Source organism: Schistocerca nitens, chromosome 10, assembly GCF_023898315.1.
Source record: "Schistocerca nitens isolate TAMUIC-IGC-003100 chromosome 10, iqSchNite1.1, whole genome shotgun sequence".
NCBI classification, from domain to species: domain Eukaryota; kingdom Metazoa; phylum Arthropoda; class Insecta; order Orthoptera; family Acrididae; genus Schistocerca; species Schistocerca nitens.
Window position 1 is genome coordinate 88,492,829 of NC_064623.1, and position 19,318 is coordinate 88,512,146.

The following is a 19,318-nucleotide window of genomic DNA, read 5'->3' on the forward strand; positions in this document are numbered from 1 at the left end:
GCTTACAAAACACTCGTACGACCTATACTTGAGTATTGCTCATCAGTGTGGGATCCGTACCAGATCGGGTTGACTGAGGAGATAGGGAAGATCCAAAGAAGAGCGGCGCGGTTTCGTCACAGGGTTATTTGGTAAGCGTGATAGCGTTACGGAGATGTTTAGCAAAGTGGCAGACTCTGCAAGAGAGGCGCTTTGCATCGCGGTGTAGCTTGTCCAGGTTTCGAGAGGGTGCGTTTCTGGATCAGGTATCGAATATATTGCTTCCCCCTACTTATATCTCCCGATGAGATCACAAATGTAAAATTAGAGAGATTCGAGCGCGCACGGAGGCTTTCCGGCAGTCGTTCTTCCGGCGAACCATACGCGGCTGGAACAGGAAAGGGAGGTAATGACAGTGGCACGTAAAGTGCCCTCCGCCACACACCGTTGGGTGGCTAGCGGAGTATAAATGTAGATGTAGATGTATCATTAGTAGCCTATACTGTGGTTGGATGGTAGACATGTTAGACGTCGGATGCCGTGGTCATCATTGGCCTTTTGCCGCCTCACACTAATGGGGTTCTCTGTCAGACACTGTAAAAATTAATGTACGGAATTGTAGCCAGTTGTCATGAAGGGGTTCTGTTACCGAAATGTTCATCGATCCGAATGTTCGCTGGATAATCCGTGCCGTCGAACACTGGTGTCATCACTGGTGGTCGTGTAACCCCGCTATTAGTGCCGGGGTGCTTCCTCAGTGTCCCGTCCAGAGGCGTTAGCGCAGCTCCTCTAATGGCTGTGGACTTCGTCACCGCGCTGAGCTTCCTCCTCCCCCGACTCTGGGAGTTGTGGGTGTCGGGCAGCCGCGCGGCAGTTCCAGGAACCTCTCCGCTGCTGTCTCCACTGGAGCGCGTCGACAGGTAGGCCGACCCGAACCGGCGATATGGGAGCAAGCGTCCGGACGCGGCTGTGTCTGTGTGGAGTTGTTGGGAGATGCGCTGAAGCACGTGGTCCGCGCCGCGGATGATCCACTGATAAGACGCGTCTCTGTGGCGGGCAGGGCCGAACCCCGCCAAGAGACGCACAGTGCCTCAGCGGGCCGGGCTCACAGCACGACATCTCGCGTCGAGAGCAGGCCGTCCCTATCGTGTACACACGCGCACACACAGACACGCACACCGCACGCTTCGAGGCTTCTACGGGGTGAAGGTATTCGTCCCGTCCCAACCACACCCACCCGGCTCTGCTGGATGCCGGAAGAGTGGAGGGAGCGCAACTGAGTAAGTAAACAAACTCCAAACGATTTTCATGAAATAGCTACTGAACCCGGCAATGCTTCGTAATTGCTAAATATATGTATGGCAATTGCATATACATCCTAAATCCCCTGATCCCCTCTCTGTGTGCCCGTCTTCTCATCCCCCCCCCCCCCTCTCTCTCTCTCTCTCTCTCTCTCTCCATACACCTCCTACTTCCCCCACCTCTCTGTAAATAACCTTCTCCGCCTCTCTCTGTCCATCTCCTCCTCCGCCTTCTCCTCAATTGTCTTCATTTCTGTCTAAATGATCAAAGAGCATCATGTAAAAATTTGAAGTAAATCCGCTAAGATCTCTTAGAGATTTTCGGTAACAACGTTCTTTCTTAGGATATATATATCTGCCTATGTCCGTACGACCGTACGAATTTTAGTTTGATTATCGCATGAAAATTTCAAGCAAATAAGTCAAGAACTTTTCCGCGAAGCACGTCCGAATGTTCATTAGTGTGTCTTGTAAAAACCTGTTCTATATTGGTTAAGTACTTCCCAGATTTTCAGTAACAACGTCCCCCATTACATATTACATATGTATTTATATAATACCTATATTACTGTCAAAGCTGGTTTTTTTTTTTTGTCAAAACATGTGACAGCAGAACTGTGGAACTGCCGAACTGAATGCATTTCTTTTTTCTTTTTCATTCATTTCATTACCGTCTACAGTTACGAACACAAAAACCACCGAAATCAGTCAAGCCGTTATCTTTCACAGTTGATTTTAATTTCTGATTTTTCAGGTCGAGTTTCCAAAAATTTTCTTTCATACATACCATGTCCTGACAATTATGAACACAACAAAGACGAAATCAACCAGATCAGTCAAGTCGTTCTTATGTGATCATCTTCCATGCATGCGGCAACTAATTTCTGTTTACACAGATATGTACAGCAAGTCACTGTTACTAATAATTTATTAGCGAGACGTATTTCGGGAGCATTTGCCCTCATTAGGTGAATTTACAGTTACTTCTACATTGTAATTAAAATGACGTGAATCTAGTTTCCCATTCTGTATGAGCTAGTGAGATTGTGTCGAAAAAGACAAAGAAAAATATATATGCTGTAGTCTGTACATTGTGAGACGAATTATTAGTCATAGTGCATTTACTTAAATTCTTGTTGGTAATTTCGTTGACTGGCATACAGAGCACAGTAATAAGTACCTCACAGCTTAAAACTTCCACAATTATTTGCTTACATCAATCCAGAGTCTTAAAACCTGAGATGTACTAGTTTCTATCTCTAAAACTGTGTATACGGTGGAGATAAAACTACTCTTTTTAACGAGAGAAAATAAATTGGCTTTAAGACTCTTTGGATTGATGTAGACAGATGATTGTGAAAGTATTAAGTTGTGATGTACTTTTTACTGTGCTCTGTGTCTAAACTGTAAGTAGGTGCACAAACACAATTTGACTTATCATGCTTATCACATAATGTACACATTATAACATATTTACCTTCCTGAATAGACATCTTTTTCGACACATAAATCACTGACACACACAGCAAAGGAGACTAACATCACTTCATATTAATTACAATGTATAAGTAATTGTAAATGCACCTGATTATGACAGCATGCTGGCGTAACGCGACGTGCTAATAAAATATTAATAGTCTGACTGTTTCAGAACAATCATTTCATAAAAAATTTATAATGGAGTCACATTCCTCAAATAACATCCACATAACATGGATAAATTTAAGTTTGAAAGTTGACAGTGTCAATCAAAACTTAAATGCAGCAGTGTATAAATTAATTGGGACAAGCTCAAATTTCGCGAGGAACAGAATCTTCTTCGCTGTAACCATTTTTTTAGCAAATTGCTGGACTCTTGGAGGAGTGTTACTGTCTTGACCATAAACAATTATAGATGCTATTGATTGGCGACTCCATGGAGTGTCCTGTGCGCCACGACCAGATAATGGATATACTTGGACGGAGAGACAGCATTGGTCTCCGTCTAATTATAGATGCCCTCCAGTTATTAACAATTGCCATGAAGGATAAACAGTTGGCATGCTCCAAAATATATAAATCTTGGACCTCCAATGACTGAAAAGATGTCATTATCAGTGCTGAGTCACATTTTATTGTTCACGGGTACAGAGCAGGGGTTGTCAGGCGAGACACCTATGAGACTTCAGGTCTTAAAATCTTTCGTTACAAAACATGTTCATTATACACTGACCTCACGCACAAGATGTCAAGTGGATAAAAACAGCACATTATAAAAGGTTTTTCATCGCTAAAATATTTAAAAACATCAACCACCTTGTGCAACAGACGATGTCCATATATACACAGATCAAAAAATGTTTTGCATCACCCAGGTTCCCAGAACTCCTGAAGATAGACGTTGGCTGTGGATATTGTATCACAGACACAGTCCCTTTGACTGTTCAGAGATGTCACAAAACCCGCCAAAAGATGAAAACAACCATGCATGAGCAGCGCCTATTAGACGGAGGGGGTCCGACAACCGATCAGTTCCAGTCATTCCACCAGGAAGTACACGGCTCGTGTTGTCTGTAGTTCAACCATGCCTAGACGGTTATTACCACTGTTCGATCGCGTCTGCATTGTTACTTCGTGCCAGGAAGAGCTGTCAACAAGGGAAGTATCCGGGCGTCTCTGAGTGAACCAAAGCAATGTTGTTTGGACAAGGAGGAGATACTGAGAGACAGGTACTGTCGATGACATGCCTCGCGCAGGCCGCCCAAGGGCTACTACTGCAGCGGATGACCGCTACCTACGGATTATGGCTCGAAGGAACCCTGACAGCAATGCCACTACGTTGAATAATGCGCAACTTCACTCCCGACGTCATAGCGAGGTCCATCTTTGCAACGACGACGCCATGCAGAGCGGAACAGATGGGCCCAACAACATGCCGAATGGACCGCTAAGGATTGGCATCACTTTCTCTTCACCGATGAGTGTCGCATCTGCCTTCAACCAGACAATCGTCGAAGACGTGTTTGGAGGCAACCCGGTCAGGCTGAACGCCTTAGAAACACTGTCCAGCGAGTGCAGCAAGGTGGAGGTTCCCTGCTGTTACGGGGTGCATTATGTGGAACCGACGTACGCCGCTGGTGGTCATGGAAGACGCCGTAAGGGCTGTACGATACGTGAATGCCATCCTCCGACAGATAGTGCAACCACATCGGCAGCATATTGGAGAGGAATTCGTTTTCATGGACGAAAATTCGCGCCCCGATCGTGCACATCTTGTGAATGACTCCCTTCAGGATAGCGACATCTCTCGACTAGAGTGACTAGCGTGTCTCCAGACATGAACCCTATCGAACATGCTTGGGATAGATTGAAAAGGGCTGTTTATGGACGAAGTGACGCACCAACCACTCTAAGGAATCTACACCGAATCGCAGTTGAGGAGGGGACAGTCTTGATCAACAGTGCCTTGACGAACCTGTGGATAGTATGCCACGAGGAATAGAGGCATGCATCAGTGCAAGAGGACGTGCCACTGGCTATTAGAGGCACCGGGGTTTACTGCAATCTGGACCACCACATCTGAAGGTCTCGCTGTATGGTTTGCATCAGCAATAAAAAGGGTGGAAATGATGTTCGTGTAGATCTCTATTCCAATTTTCTGTACAGGTTACGCAACTCTCGGAACCCAGGTGGTGCAAAACTTTTTTTTATGTGTGTGTATTGTTCACAGTTGCTTGTGACCTTACGCAAACACGGTACACAATAGCACAACTGTTTACATATGCTGGATATATCCGAAACAGTGCGAATCGACTTTTCACAACGAAGATTTTAAGACATGAAGATGACAGCAAAATCTGTTGCAAGCGGTTGCCTTAAATAAAAGAATATATTCTATGCGATCTTGGCTGTTGAACGGTATTTAACAGTTGGTCTTACAACCTGTTTTCAAGACGCTATCCACTACGTTCAGTAGCTCTTGCAAATCTTTACTGTCTGTTGACGGAATTAGTGTCATTGGCATGCAGCAAACTTTTTATTTTCTCTCACTTTAATTTCGTTTCGAAATTTCTCCTTGGTTTCCTTCGTATCTTGCATTGGGGAGAGGCTACAACCGTGTCTCGCTCCCTTCTCAACTGCAGCTTCCCTTTAATGACATTTGACTCTCCATAATTGCAATCTGCTTTCTCTACAAGTTGTAGGTAACTTTTCACACACTGGACAGAGTGTAAGTGCAGATATTTCTGTTGGTGATTGCGCCGGCCGCTGTGGCCGAGCGGTTCTTGGCACTTCAGTCCGGAACCGTGCGACTGCTACGGTCGCAGGTTCGAATCCTACCTCGGGCATGGATGTATGTGATGTCCTTAGTTAGGTTTAAGTAGTTCTAAGTTCTAGGGGACTGATGACCTTAGATGTTAAGTCCCATAGTGCTCAGAGCCATTTTGAAGAGCCACTTTGTTGGTGAGTGAGGACGGTGTAATGGACAACATTACATCAGTGTTTACACCATTTGCAAACTAATAATTATAGCTACTAGGAGTAGAATGTTTTCAGGTTGGTTAGTACATCTAAGTACATGGGTAATACCAAGCCATTAATGCTTATTTTATCCTCAGCAGTAGGTCAGATGTTGAAGTGTGACCGTGTGGACACAAAACAGTTAGTCTAAAGTGACAGGCGTAATCCACTTAGTGGCGTAGTTAAGACTGTCCACAAAACATCAGGTGGTAACTCACCAGACGTGTTTGTGTGAAGAATGTTAGATACAGAGAAACAAAAAATAAGCAGCCAACACACTGATGTGTGTGCAAATTATGGCACTGTATAAAAAAGTGTCTGCACTTACACGTATTCACACGGTATTTGACACCTGCCACCTTCAGCATTCCAAGCAGTGTACAGTTCTTACAACTTTGTATGTGTATGAAGTCACTAATTATAAATTACTGATACAACAGTTAAAGGACAGACTGTGTTTGCGTTTCGCGGCGTCCCAAATTTTATATATGCGAACGTTTAAACTATGTTGCCTATTTACACCACTGTGAAAACAAAAATTGACTGAATATTTATTCAGCGTTTTGCAGACAGTATTTCATTACAATGTAGAGAGCTGTGTCAGGGGCACATCTGAGGTTGCTATTATACTGTCTAGCAGGTCATCGATACACAGAGCTACTCACAAAAAGGAAAAGATTTCAAACATTTATTGCATCCAAACTTGAAAAGATAGAAACAAAATTCCAACATTCCTGGAAAGAAAAAAGTTTAAATTTTTATGCATTCAATGTGAGCACCATGTATTACACGACAAATATCAAAAAGGTGGCTCACCTCTTACCACACCCGAAGCAGCTGGTCTCTCGTTACTCACTCCATCGTTTCAACAATGCGCTATCGCAGACTTTCAAGTGTGTCAGGCGTCGGGGGGATAGAACAGAGGTCGTTTACATAACCCCACAGACAAGTCACAAGGTGTGAGTTCTGGAGACGTGGAAGGCCACCGGCGATGAAGTTCATCTTCCGTTCCTCCTCTTAGAGAAATAACGTCCGACGTTACCTGAATGACAGATACCATTCCAGAATGTTGGATTGGAAGAGAATTTACGGAAGACGAGCTTCCTCCGTACCATGCATCCATCAATTAGGTTCATAAATTTAGTTAAATACTCTGTGTCATTTACTGTGAGTCGGAAACAGGCTTCTGCCATTGATTTTTCACCCTCTCATCAACCCCCTCTTTCGATCGCAAGGCCTTCTACGTTCTGTTATAAAACATGTTTTATGATAAATTAGATAAGATATAATTTTCTTTAAGTAGGTCGATAGCGAGGAAGTCAATCAACGATTTAGAGCGTGGCGTAATACAAGAATATGTACACTGAAGCGCCAAACAAACTGATACAAACATCTTCAACTTTTGTAGTCCTGTCTTCCTCAGTTGCGTGTAATATTACGGTATATTGATAACTTTTACTTATGGACCGTCTGACAGCAACTGAATAAAACAGAATATTAGTGCCATACGCGTTTTGCCTTTATTTTCTGCAAGGCATCATCAGTGGCCTGGAATATGTACATCTGTTTGCTATTTAATTTACATTTTTGTCACTGTACCTATAGGCTATAAACAGTTCTGGTGGTTGGTATTTCTTATTAAGTAGTAATGTAAAGGTTGCGTGGACAAATTATTACATATTACGCTCCTGTTGCATTTTTGGTGGTGTTCTTCTTCTGATGAATGTCAATTTGCGGTTTTTTTCCCACATTCCACAGCACTATGACCTGAACGCTTGTTTCAATGCAATGCAACCAAAACATTGCATTGAAACAGGCGTTTTGGTGTCGATTCTCGTCCGTCCTAGTTGTCAGTCCAGGACGACACCAACCCAAGGGGAAAGTGTTCTTACCATTCATCAGTAAGGTCACTGATCGCATTGGAAAAATTCTAAGCAAGTACGACGTGGAAACTGTCTTCAGACCTACTACGAAAATAAAAGAATGTTTAAAATCCGCAAAAGATAAACGACATCCTCCAGCTACACCAGGTGTCTATAAAATTCCGTACAGTTGTGGAAAGGTCTATATAGGCACAACAAAAAGAAGCGTCAACACCCGTGGTGAATATAAAAGGGTGAATATAAAAGGAACTGTCGCCTCGGACATATTGATAAATCGGCTGTAGCGGAACATGTGTTTCATGGAGGTGATCATGAAATAAAGTTTAGTGAGACGACCGTCATAGCAAAGACGTCGCATTATTATGCGCGAATGTACAGAGAGGCCATTGAGATTGGCAAACACTGCAATAATTTTAATAGGAAAGATAAAGGCATTAAGCTGGATAAGATATGGATGTCAACATAGCAGCAACAGCGTGACAATCGATTAGTTTCAAATGAGAAAGTTGGCAATATCAGAGATCATAGCACAGCCGACGTCACGTGACTTGACAGCGGCGCCCTCTGGATGGCTTATATATACGGCGCTCACTCGTGCTCTCGTTGCAGTTCGCCGATTGTCCTCGGAGGATGCCTTCCACAGTCGAAGGCGAAACGTCAGGGGAGAGTCTTATGTATGGACCACGCCATCTCAGCCCGGAAACGTGAAGCGATGACAACACCTGCCGTGAAAGCCTTCATTTTATTAGCTGTGGCTGTTTCTTCGCATTTCCACTTCGCAATCGGATTACCGACAGACGACTTGGGCAGCATTAGAAGGGTTGAAAAAGGTCCAAATCTATGTGAATTTCTAAGGGACCAAACTGCTGAGGTCATTGGTCCACACACACACACACACACACACACACACGCCCGAGCGGGGACTCGAACTTCAGGCGGGAGGTGCCTCGCAATTCGTCATATGGCGCGTGGCCACTCCATGCGGCTAGAAGGGTTGAAATATCTCTGATGTATCTGTCACTCGGGAGACACCCAATGATTTCCTGACGGACCGTTACTGCATCTCAACTGACAAAACGATACTCCTTTCCCCTTTTATGCTGGCTGGTCCGCATCTAGTGACATCTGGTGGTCAGTTCGGCATTACAAAGGGGCGCCCGAACACTTTTGATCAGACAGTGTACATGCCGCAGGAAAGCGACAAGTTATCGAAGATCGAAAAACTTTCATCAGTGGGTACGTTTCGGAAGAAGTGATCGCATTCATCCCATACTTCGGAAACTTGCTACCTGAATTTCGATTCGGAAGGAATATGCTCTCTCGAAAGGAATGAAAGTTAAAAAAAAAACATAAAACAGTTTCTGCGGCAGCGACTTGTTTATTTTGGCACTACGCGTGGTTTGGTGGTTTGGTGGATAATTGTTTATTTACATGGATGGTGTTGGTGAAGAGTACAGACGCGTTTTCACAGCACAGACCGAGGGCAGTGTAGGTTCTTTTGCGTCTTTTGCTAATGATAAAAATCGTTGATTTCGGAAAGGCAGTTAGAGGTTTTCTAAATAAACAGTTTTTATCATTAGCAAAAGATGCAAAATAACCTTCACTTCACTTGGTCTGTGACTGCGAAAAGACATGGTGATGTGAAAAATCGATGTGCGTACTGACAAAATAACCAAGTGACTCACGCAGAAATTGTTTCATTTGTATTGATCAACATTCCCAGCCCTCATTATGTCGTCACTTATGGACAAATATTCAAGGAAAAGGACGCTAGGTTGAAATGACTTTGTACGGCTGACTTTAGCCTCATGAAAAGTATTAAACGCCACTTAAGTTCTTTGCATAAAGATTAAACTATATTCGGAGACGTAAACAGTCTTGGAAAACTCTGAGCGCTTTCAGTTAGCGTAGCGATATTTATCTTTCTGACAGGAATATACTGAACGGCGTAAAATTCTCTACCGTACTTTGAATAATGCAGTGGTTGTAGAACTTGCAGGAGAATCTAGTTGTTTACGCGTCGATGAAGCTACAACTTCTCGGCGAAGCAGAAACAGCGTGTAAAGTTGTTAGTATCTCGCTATAGATCTGCCGGAATCCGTCGATGTCCTATGGCAGCGTAGTTACTGAAAAATGGATGACAATTCCAGAAGCATATTTCTTTAATCCATTTAGAAAGGAGCAATAGTTCCTAATAAAACTGACCGTGTCTGCAGGTTCATGCTGCCACTCCTGTTCGCATTAATCCAGACCATCTGTAGGACGCCGTGGTACTTCGTAATAAGGAATCGAGGTTTCGATTAAAATAAGCACCAATACGTATCCTTTTACACATAAATCAGCTCGTATTCTTCACAACACTTCCACTACGTAAATTAGAAAATATTCCAGTAACTTTCCTTAGTACTAATGCCTTAAACTTTCTTGATATCAGAAATTCCTCAGTGGCGGCTTACAATAAAGTCTTGACCGCACAAAGGTCTCTCTAACCTATCGAATCAGTTCTCCGATGTCTGCCTGAAAAGTGTCCGCTGCTTTCCAGCGTGCTATTAACAATGGAGTAACACTCATTTTGACCTCACGCGCAGTATCGACAACCGCAGGAATTGCTTTCGACTTTGGGACAAAGAATGAAGAATGAATGTAATTGCTTCTCGTTTCCATCGCAGCAGTTTAAGCTCTCCTCTTAGGTCCGTACCTAACTGCGCCCTAGGAAATCGCCAAATATTTATTTTAACCTTCGTTCTCTAATCAAGTGGAAATGTAAATAACTTCGAATATTGCAGAGCATTCTGGTATTACAGTCATAACAAACTCCCAGTGTGTGTTGTTAACAACCCTAACATGAAAAAAAATGCTTATGGTGATATATGAACTTGCATCTTACGATTCCAGAAACCACGTTGTCCATTACAGTAACACTTATTGATTCTAGTCTCCTGTCATCGTTATTTGAAGGGTTATATCGTTGACGTGTTATTAACTGACAGTTGATGATAATGGTGACGTGGTTGTGAAAAATGATCAGGTTATAGTGCAATCGTGATTCATGCTTAATTTCTAAATGTTATTGACGATAACAACTTGTGGATATTAGGTATGGTAGTGATGTAGACTCCATTAGTAATAGTGAACTATGTAATGATTTTGAGTAGATTTATTCAAAAAGAGAACACAATACATCTCAAAGTATGGCGCGAAACGTAAGAGAAGAGAGAAGTCAAAAACTTAGCGTAGAGGATAATACAAAACTAGCGATTAATGCTTTGCCGTGGCCGACAATCTTACATGGAGGCATTAACCGTCGGTAAATCATTGTGACGTTTAATTGTATTAAAAATTATAATAAGACCTGTTGAGTCGCAGATAGGCATAGCAAAAAGACTGTCGAACCTTTTTCTGAATTGTTTAATGGTTATAATCATTCCAAAAACTATGTTTTTATAAATCTCCGATACGCGTGCCCGATGTCTTGCGAGAGGCCGGTATCGAAAGCTAAACGGGAAGTTGATAAGTTTCTGTTGTCGATACCGCGCTTCACGTCAAAATGACGTCATGTTTGCAGAAATTGATAATTCACGGAATAATGCCGTTGGTCCAAGAGCGCTGAAAGCACTCGCATTCTCTTTCAGTGGTAGGTATAAGCTAAGTCTGTCTTATGCAGTCGCGATACTGCTGTGCAAATGTTTGCCTTCTAGCCTTAGGTGCGACACTAGCGCCCCAAACAAGCAGCCTTGAAATTACTTTCTAATCGTTTTTATAGTTGATTATGGAAATAATTATTAAATTTATGCGTTCCGTTATTAAATTGACAAGACAGGAATGATCATGAAATATATGTAAAAACAGCCGAATCTCGTTCATTAAGTGACATAAGCTACAACTTCATGACGAAGAATGTGTTCGAATATGTATAGAACTGCAGCTTACTCCACAAAAAACAAGAGAATATAAACATATATTTCATGTGCGAGAAGAATATATTTCCTTTGTTGTCTGTTCTTATTATGACAGGCTCTTTCCTTGAAACGTAACAACTTTTTAGGGAGCATAATGTTTCGCATTGTCTTACACTTCACTCGACTTTCTAATAGATAAATATTTTTGTAAACGTAATTATCTTTGTCTCAAAAACGAATGTGTTTAAGATTCTTGCCGTTTGTGGCTCAGATGCATCATTAGTTGTGGAATTTCTTCTGTGTTGGGAAACAGTTTCATTGTTTTTGTTCTTTTATTGTCACGCCTGTGTGGTTTTTCTTTGGCTACTGTTGTGGTAGCTTGTCTGCTACGTTAAGTAACATAGGTATTGCATTCCATACACGTTTCGTATGTTCCACGTTCACTGATTTGACTGCAAGTGTAGCGAAGACAACTTCAAGTATTTGGATAGATATACGACGCATTTCTTCAAAATTTCGTCTTCTGCTGTTGACTAGCACTTTCTTGTTTTAAAGAAAAAGACATATTGCAGTAAATATCTATAGGCCACAAAATTTATTGCGCTACAGACGCTCCCGTTTGTAAGAACTATCCTACAGACCAATATAAACGATTACAATTCGCTTTCACAAGATCTCGTCGATCTCAACAGTAAACTTCACGACTGCTTGGCGCGCTGCAGTCGCAGTGAGTAACAAGATAGAGACAGAGCGTCGCGATTGTTATGTTAAGCTGCGATAAGGAAGCGAAAGCCCGACACTCGAAGCGTTGTTCGTACCCACGTAGCGATTCAAAAACTGTCGTAATGAAAAATATCGTTTTACCACAACTGATTCGCCGAGCATAAGAAGATACTATGGGAGGAAAGTAAATTACGGAGTAATACAACGTCGACGACGAGGTGATCCGTCGAACCCGGTCTCACAAACCATCCCAGTATTCACTTCAGGAGATTGAAAGAAATCACGGAATATCAAAAGCTGAATGGCTGGACGGTGGCTTGAAGCGTATTACGTGAGTCCAGATGAGTACGATATACACATCGCTCCCGGGTCTGTGTGCCTATTTTCAAGACAGCGACGCTTAAGCTCGGCTTTTCCAACACTCATCCGCCCGCCCCACCCACTATCGAATCACCGCGTTACGCCGTGGTTCCCGAATGGATAGCCCGTTATCTGCGCTGAGGCAACTACCCGGCTGATGAGCTCTTTTCACAGGGCGGCGTCTGATAGCGCTCGATCATCCCAGATGTTTGCACAGTGTACACTGCGGCCGGTACCGATATCAAAGCGACGCCTACCTAGTTCCTCAGGGACTCCGTCCTCAGAACCACACACTGTACTAACTTATTACACCACTTTACAGCCCATCTTAACAGTCCGGAGCGGAAACAGAAAACAATATTTTTAACAATAGACGGCAAAAGTGTAAATCTTAAGAGTAGGTTTCTAAATTCTACAAATCTATGCTGCAAGAACAGCTATGTTCCGGAAAGTAGGCAGACCTCCTTGTGTTGTTGTAGTCTTCAGTCCTGAGACTGGTTTGATGCAGCTCTCCATGCTACTCTATCTTGTGCAAGCTTCATCTCCCAGTACCTACTGCAACCTACATCCTTCTGAATCTGCTTAATGTATTCATCTCCTGGTCTCCCTCTACGATTTTTACCCTCCACACTGCCCTCCAATGCTAAATTTGTGATCCCTTGATACCTCAGAACATGTCCTACCAACCGATCCCTTCTTCTAGTCAAGTTGTGCCAAAAACTCCTCTTCTCCCCAATTCTATTCAATACCTCCTCATTAGTTATGTGATCTACCCATCTAATCTTCAGCATTCTTCGAAAGCATCGCATTTCGAAAGCTTCTATTCTCTTCTTGTCTAAACTATTTATCGTCCATGTTTCACTTCCATACATGGCTACACTCCATACAAATACTTTCAGAAACGACTCCCTGACACTTAAATCAATACTCGATGTTAACAAATTTCTCTTCTTCAGAAATGCTTTCCTTTCCATTGCCAGTCTACATTTTATATCCTCTCTACTTCGACCATTATCAGTTATTTTGCTCCCCAAATAGCAAAACTCCTTTACTACTTTAACTGCCTCATTTCCTAATCTAATTCCCTCAGCATCACCCGACTTAAATCGACTACATTCCATTATCCTCGTTTTGCTTTTGTTGATCATCTTATATCCTCCTTTCAAGACACTGTCCATTCCGTTCAACTGGTCTTGAAAGTCCTTTGCTGTCTCTGACAAAATTACAATGTCATCGGCGAACCTCAAAGTTTTTATTACTTCTCCATGGATTTTAATACCTACTCCAAACTTTTCTTTTGTTTCCTTCACTGCTTGCTCAATATACAGATTGAATAGCATCGGGGAGAGGCTACAAACCTGTCTCACTCCCTCCCCAACCACCGCTTCCCTTTCATGTCCTTCGACTCTTATAACTGCCATCTGCTTTCTGTACAAATTGTAAATAGCCTTTCGCTCTCTGTATTTTACCGCTCCCACCTTCAGAATTTGAGATTATTCCAGTCAACATTGTCAAAAGCTTTCTCTAAGTCTGCAAATGATAGAAACGTAGGTTTGCCTTTCCTTAACCTTTCTTCTTTAGTTTTACCTAAAAGGTGTACAACTTTTCTTCCGCCGTTTTTCCCCAACATTTGAGACTTTGAATGATACATGTGTAACCAATTCGTTTCATTAAAGTAGTTTCCATCGCTGGCCACTACTTTCTCCCATCTTTCGGGCAATGTACGAATCCCGCGTCGAAAAAAGTATTCATCTTTTGAAGCGACTCCCTAATCGATCCAATTTGTGACTTTTTCATGAGATCGGAAGTGCTAATCAGCGAGGCCATTCGCCATTGATCTAAACAGGTGATAGTCAGAGTATAACGGCTCTTCTTCTTGATGATTTGGTTCGATTTGTACTTGGCCTCGGCTAAAACTCGGCCACAGTCGGTAGAGTGTTGAGATCGTTATCAAAGTTACGAAGACGACGTTACACGAAATAACAGTGCTGAACCGAAATGTCGACGTGCTTGAGGTATTTACTTCACCAAGAATCGTAATTAATCGTTCGTAATCGATGTTTAACTGATTAATGATAAAATATTAGTGATAAAACCAATAGCCACATCCACAACAAATTCCCTACAAGCTGGTCGTAATTTCAAGTATCTAAGAAATCGTAACAGTCGGCTTGTTATTTGAGTCAAAGATTCTACACAAGCGCCGAGCGCTACAGTCAAATATTATCGCTGCGCGTCATTATTGCTCGGGAGTTTCATGTTAATAACATGATAGAATCTTAAATCACAAATGCATGACTTGGCGCGAGAGGGTGTTTTATTGCACAATATCAGCCACTTCCTAACCGAGCCTTGAGAAGAAAACTCTCCCAAGTGTTGGGGGGATTTAAATTATATGCTTCGGACCTATCACTGTACATAAACCACTGGCTATTATGAATGGAAATTGTGTATCAGTGTTCGCTGCCTAAATCACTGTCTAAGTAATGTTTAGTTCAATTATCTAGTTAAAAGTCCTCCGTTCGAATTCTAATGTCGTGATACTTGGAATCAGAATATCGTATTACTGCGTCATAATAGATCGCAATTATTCAATCTCTAAAACAATCTAAGCGCGCCTACATCTACGAGCATTCAAATATATGACCTGCTTCGGCTAACTCTCGTAACGTAGTGACAATGCATTGAATTATACTTAGTCATTACTCACGATTCCCAAAGAGTACTCACACCGAGTATTCTTTGGGATCGGTGGTTCTACTTTGCGAATGTTAATTTATGCTAATTTTGCGATTTATTATGATTTTAATTTTACTGAAATTTAATCTTTCTTTCGTAGATTGCTAAATTGCCAAGTCTTAGATTCCTGATTTAATTACTTGTTATTGTCCTAATAATAGTGATAAATGTAACTTCGTTCGCTTATTCACTTTTCTAGCCGGCCGGAGTGGCCGTGCGGTTCTAGGCGCTACAGTCTGGAACCGCGCGACCGCTACGGTCGCAGGTTCGAATCCTGACTCGGGCATGGACGTGTGTGATGTCCTTAGGTTAGTTAGGTTTAAGTAGTTCTAAGTTCTAGGGGACTGATGACCTCAGAAGTTAAGTCCCATAGTGCTCAGAGCCATTTGAACCATTTTTCTAGGAATTTGGGACATAGGGGGAAATCTTTGGGGTATTGGGAGCTAATTTTTGATTTTTATTTCTCGTCCGAGGAAGTGGCATTACAAGAGGGAGCAATGTCTGGAGAACACGGCGGGTTGGGTAGGACTTAACATTTTAACGTTTCCAAGTACGTTTTGCAACATGGGGTCGAGCATTGTCGTGATTTAGAATCACTTTATCGTGCCTCCCGCTGTATTGCGGCCGTTTGTCTTTCAATGCTCTGCTCAAACGCATTAACTGCGTTCGATAACGAGCACCTGTGAATGTTTCATTTGGTTTTAACACCTCACAGTACACGACGCCGAGCTGGTCCCACCAGATGCAGAGCATGATCTTGGGGCCGTGAATATTCGGTTTGGCCGTCGACGTGGAAGCATGGCCGGGATATCCCCATGATTTTTTGCGTTTAGGGTTATCGTAACGAACCTATATTTCGTCCCCGGTCACAATGCGATGCAGAAATCCCTTCCGTGTTTGCCTGTGAAGTAACTGTTCACAAACACACAAACGCCGTTCAATGTGCCATGGTTTCAGCTCACACGGGACCCAAGTTCCTTCTTTCTGAATCATGCTCATAGCCTTGAGACGTTTGGAAATGGCTTGTTGTGTCACTCCTACTAATCGTGCCAATTCTTCTTGAATTTGACGAGAGTCTATAACGGTACTTTGCGGGCAGGCGTGTCAATAAAATCATATTAATTAAAATCGGGGAAGAATTAAAAAGGGGAAAGTAATACGAAACTTTAATAACTGCACAGTATTACTAAGAAGCAATATAATGAAAAGTAATAAAAATCGAAGTACCAAAGACCAAGCGGGACAGAAAGATATAGGGGCGCGTTTGTTTTTTAATACATATAAAAGAACATGTAAAACATTGAGCTCTCTACCTTCAATTATCGCGCTCGGGCTGGTCGATGAAAAAGTGGGACGCGACTGCGAAATTCGTTAAGGAGATTATTTAAAGACTCTTCAAGCACGTTTAAAATACATTACGTGTGACGAAGTGATCAGAGGAGTTTATTGTCGGGTGATGTGAAAATGATTCCGACAACATAATTCGAACTTTGTGTTAGCTGGTAAAAATACTCTTGGGAAACTATTATGGTTGTGGGACCCGCGAAAGTTGTACGCAACGGAAAGCCATAGTTTATGTAATTCTGCATTTTTTAAAATTGTGAAACGTTGCGCGCGGAACGTTAAGACAATCTTATCCTTGGATGGTTGCGGGGGTAACTGATACAAACAACGCGCCAGCATAAAAATAGTTCGCTTATTAACTACCAGATATTAATTAACGGGGACCTAAAATACTAAAAACAGTGCATACACCGCTAAATTGAACTCTGCGTGTGAAAGACAATCACATCGAACATTTCGAGGGCGAAGAATAGACATTTAAGTGCCGAATTGATAGCCTGGGTCGTGTCGATATTTGGACATTATATGACACGCGTTATTCAGAACACGATATCGACCATTTTAATACTGGAAAGAAGGATAGGTTCATCACCCCCAATCCCGATTCATATTTCATATTTAATTAGTGAGAAGAAAAGTGATGATAAACAAACTACATTTCAATTTTATCCACGATTTTGGCTTCATTACGTAGTCTTGACTACATGATAAACAATATCTGTGGAAGTTGTATACAACGTATCGTCATAATATTTAGCCAACCAGTATTGTGGGACACAAAAAATTTAAATGCATGAAACTATTCTTACAGCGGATGAATAATTTGTGTCACGAACTCTATTGAGAAACTGAACATTCATTTCGTACTTGCATGTTCATCTGCGAAAATGGTCCTTGTCGGTACATCAGCATAGAGTTCGAATAGAATCGCTGGAACATTGCAAACCATTCAGATTAATCGAACATCTAAATACGCATAATGATGGTATCACCAGGATGTGTTTTTTCTCCTCACCCCCGTGGCAGTAATTGAATCGAGAGTCAGCCGAGAATAACATTTAAATCAATTGACGACCATTGAGCTAGTCACGAATTTTCTAACGTCCACTGCCATGTATGAAGGCGAGTGACACCACGAGTGTTAACGTCGATCGAGGGGTGTCGTCGTGATCGTATTGAATGACATTGAGCGGTCACAAGTCTTCACTCAGCAACGTCTCCAATTCTGCATCTTCGAAAACATTCTCTCTTCCGCCACTACGCCGGTCTAAGACGTTAAAATCACCGTTCTTGAAGCGTTAAAACCACTCACGACACGTTCTTTCACTAATAGCGCACTTACCATACGTACTTCAGAGAATTCGATGAGACTCGGCCGCTGTTTTCCTCATATTGAAACAAAACAGTAACACCTCCCGCAAATGACGAGAATTGGGCTCATAAAAAGACATTTTCAGCGAAGACCAACTTTATGATGCAGACACAAATCGACTAATGTTTGATTGAGGTTATGTTGACCGAGGTCTGACGTCTGCGATCTGTTTCTTTCAAACGCTACTTACCGTTGTCGCCACCTATCGGCAAACGGCGGAAGCAAAGTTGTACACCTTGTATATTAAAAGAAAAAAAAAGTGGTCAGGTGCGAATAGGACTCGCGCGCTGAGGTGTCTGTACAAACTTCGTTACGCGTATAGACAGTTCATCCATCCTGGAGATCGAGGATCTCGGCCATTTTGACTTTTATCGACACTGATATTGGCAAGATATCGGCCCCAGAATTGCAAGTTTCGAGAACGTTTTAATTTCAGTACTGTAAAAGCGACATAAAGTCATCCAGGGGGCAGGCGACTATTATTATAATAATCAGTAGTTCTGCATTCTGGCTGAGTGTGTCGTAATGCTAAAAGTTGAACATGAGGCAACGAACGACTTTATCTCTCATATGAAAACTTTCGGAATTTATCCTGGCGCAATTACTCCACGTAGATAGCGTGTTTCGTGTGAAACACACATTTGCAGCCTAGTCCGTGAATGTTCATTTCACGTAACACGTGAAACGCCATATCTACATGCAGTGATCGCTCCTGTCTACATGATGATAAATGAATTCTGAAACGCATCATATTAGCAATAAAGTCATTCCTTGCATGATGTCTGATTTTTATCATTGTTAGCCAGCAGCCAGAATGCAGAACTACTGATTGTCTTAGCTCAAGTCTGACGTCGTATAACAAATTACAAATAACACATAGGACGAAACTGACTCTTGGACATTCGACAGCAATTCCGTTGAGGGGATGCAGCAGTACAAATCAAACACTGATGATGCCTTGAAAGGCAAACGTCAGTTCCACAAATCTCACTAACGTCTTCTGCTGCTTAGTTTGTTATATTGGGGCATGCGCACACTACATCTGCTGCAACTCTCTCTCTGCTGTCACCTTCTCTGATAACTTTTTTAGTCTCTGTGAATTGCATGCCCGTCACCAATGATTAACACGGAATGCTGATCATAGTTTTTGTTGTGGTTTGCAACTATTAACAGAAAGGTGATACAGCCCGCATTAGACCTTTTGTAAGTAATTCCGGCTGC

The 19,318-nt window shown here is 42.2% G+C and overlaps 1 protein-coding gene across 1 annotated transcript in view; it reads left to right on the forward strand.

Moving 5' to 3' along the window:
• Window positions 1–1,124: 1,124 nt before the first annotated feature.
• The window catches only part of LOC126210507 (open rectifier potassium channel protein 1), a 315,501-nt gene continuing 297,307 nt past the window's right edge, over window positions 1,125–19,318 (forward strand). The window contains exon 1 of the mRNA XM_049939751.1: window positions 1,125–1,259. The gene's annotated coding sequence lies outside the window, so the exon portion shown is untranslated. The remainder of the gene's footprint in view (window positions 1,260–19,318) is intronic.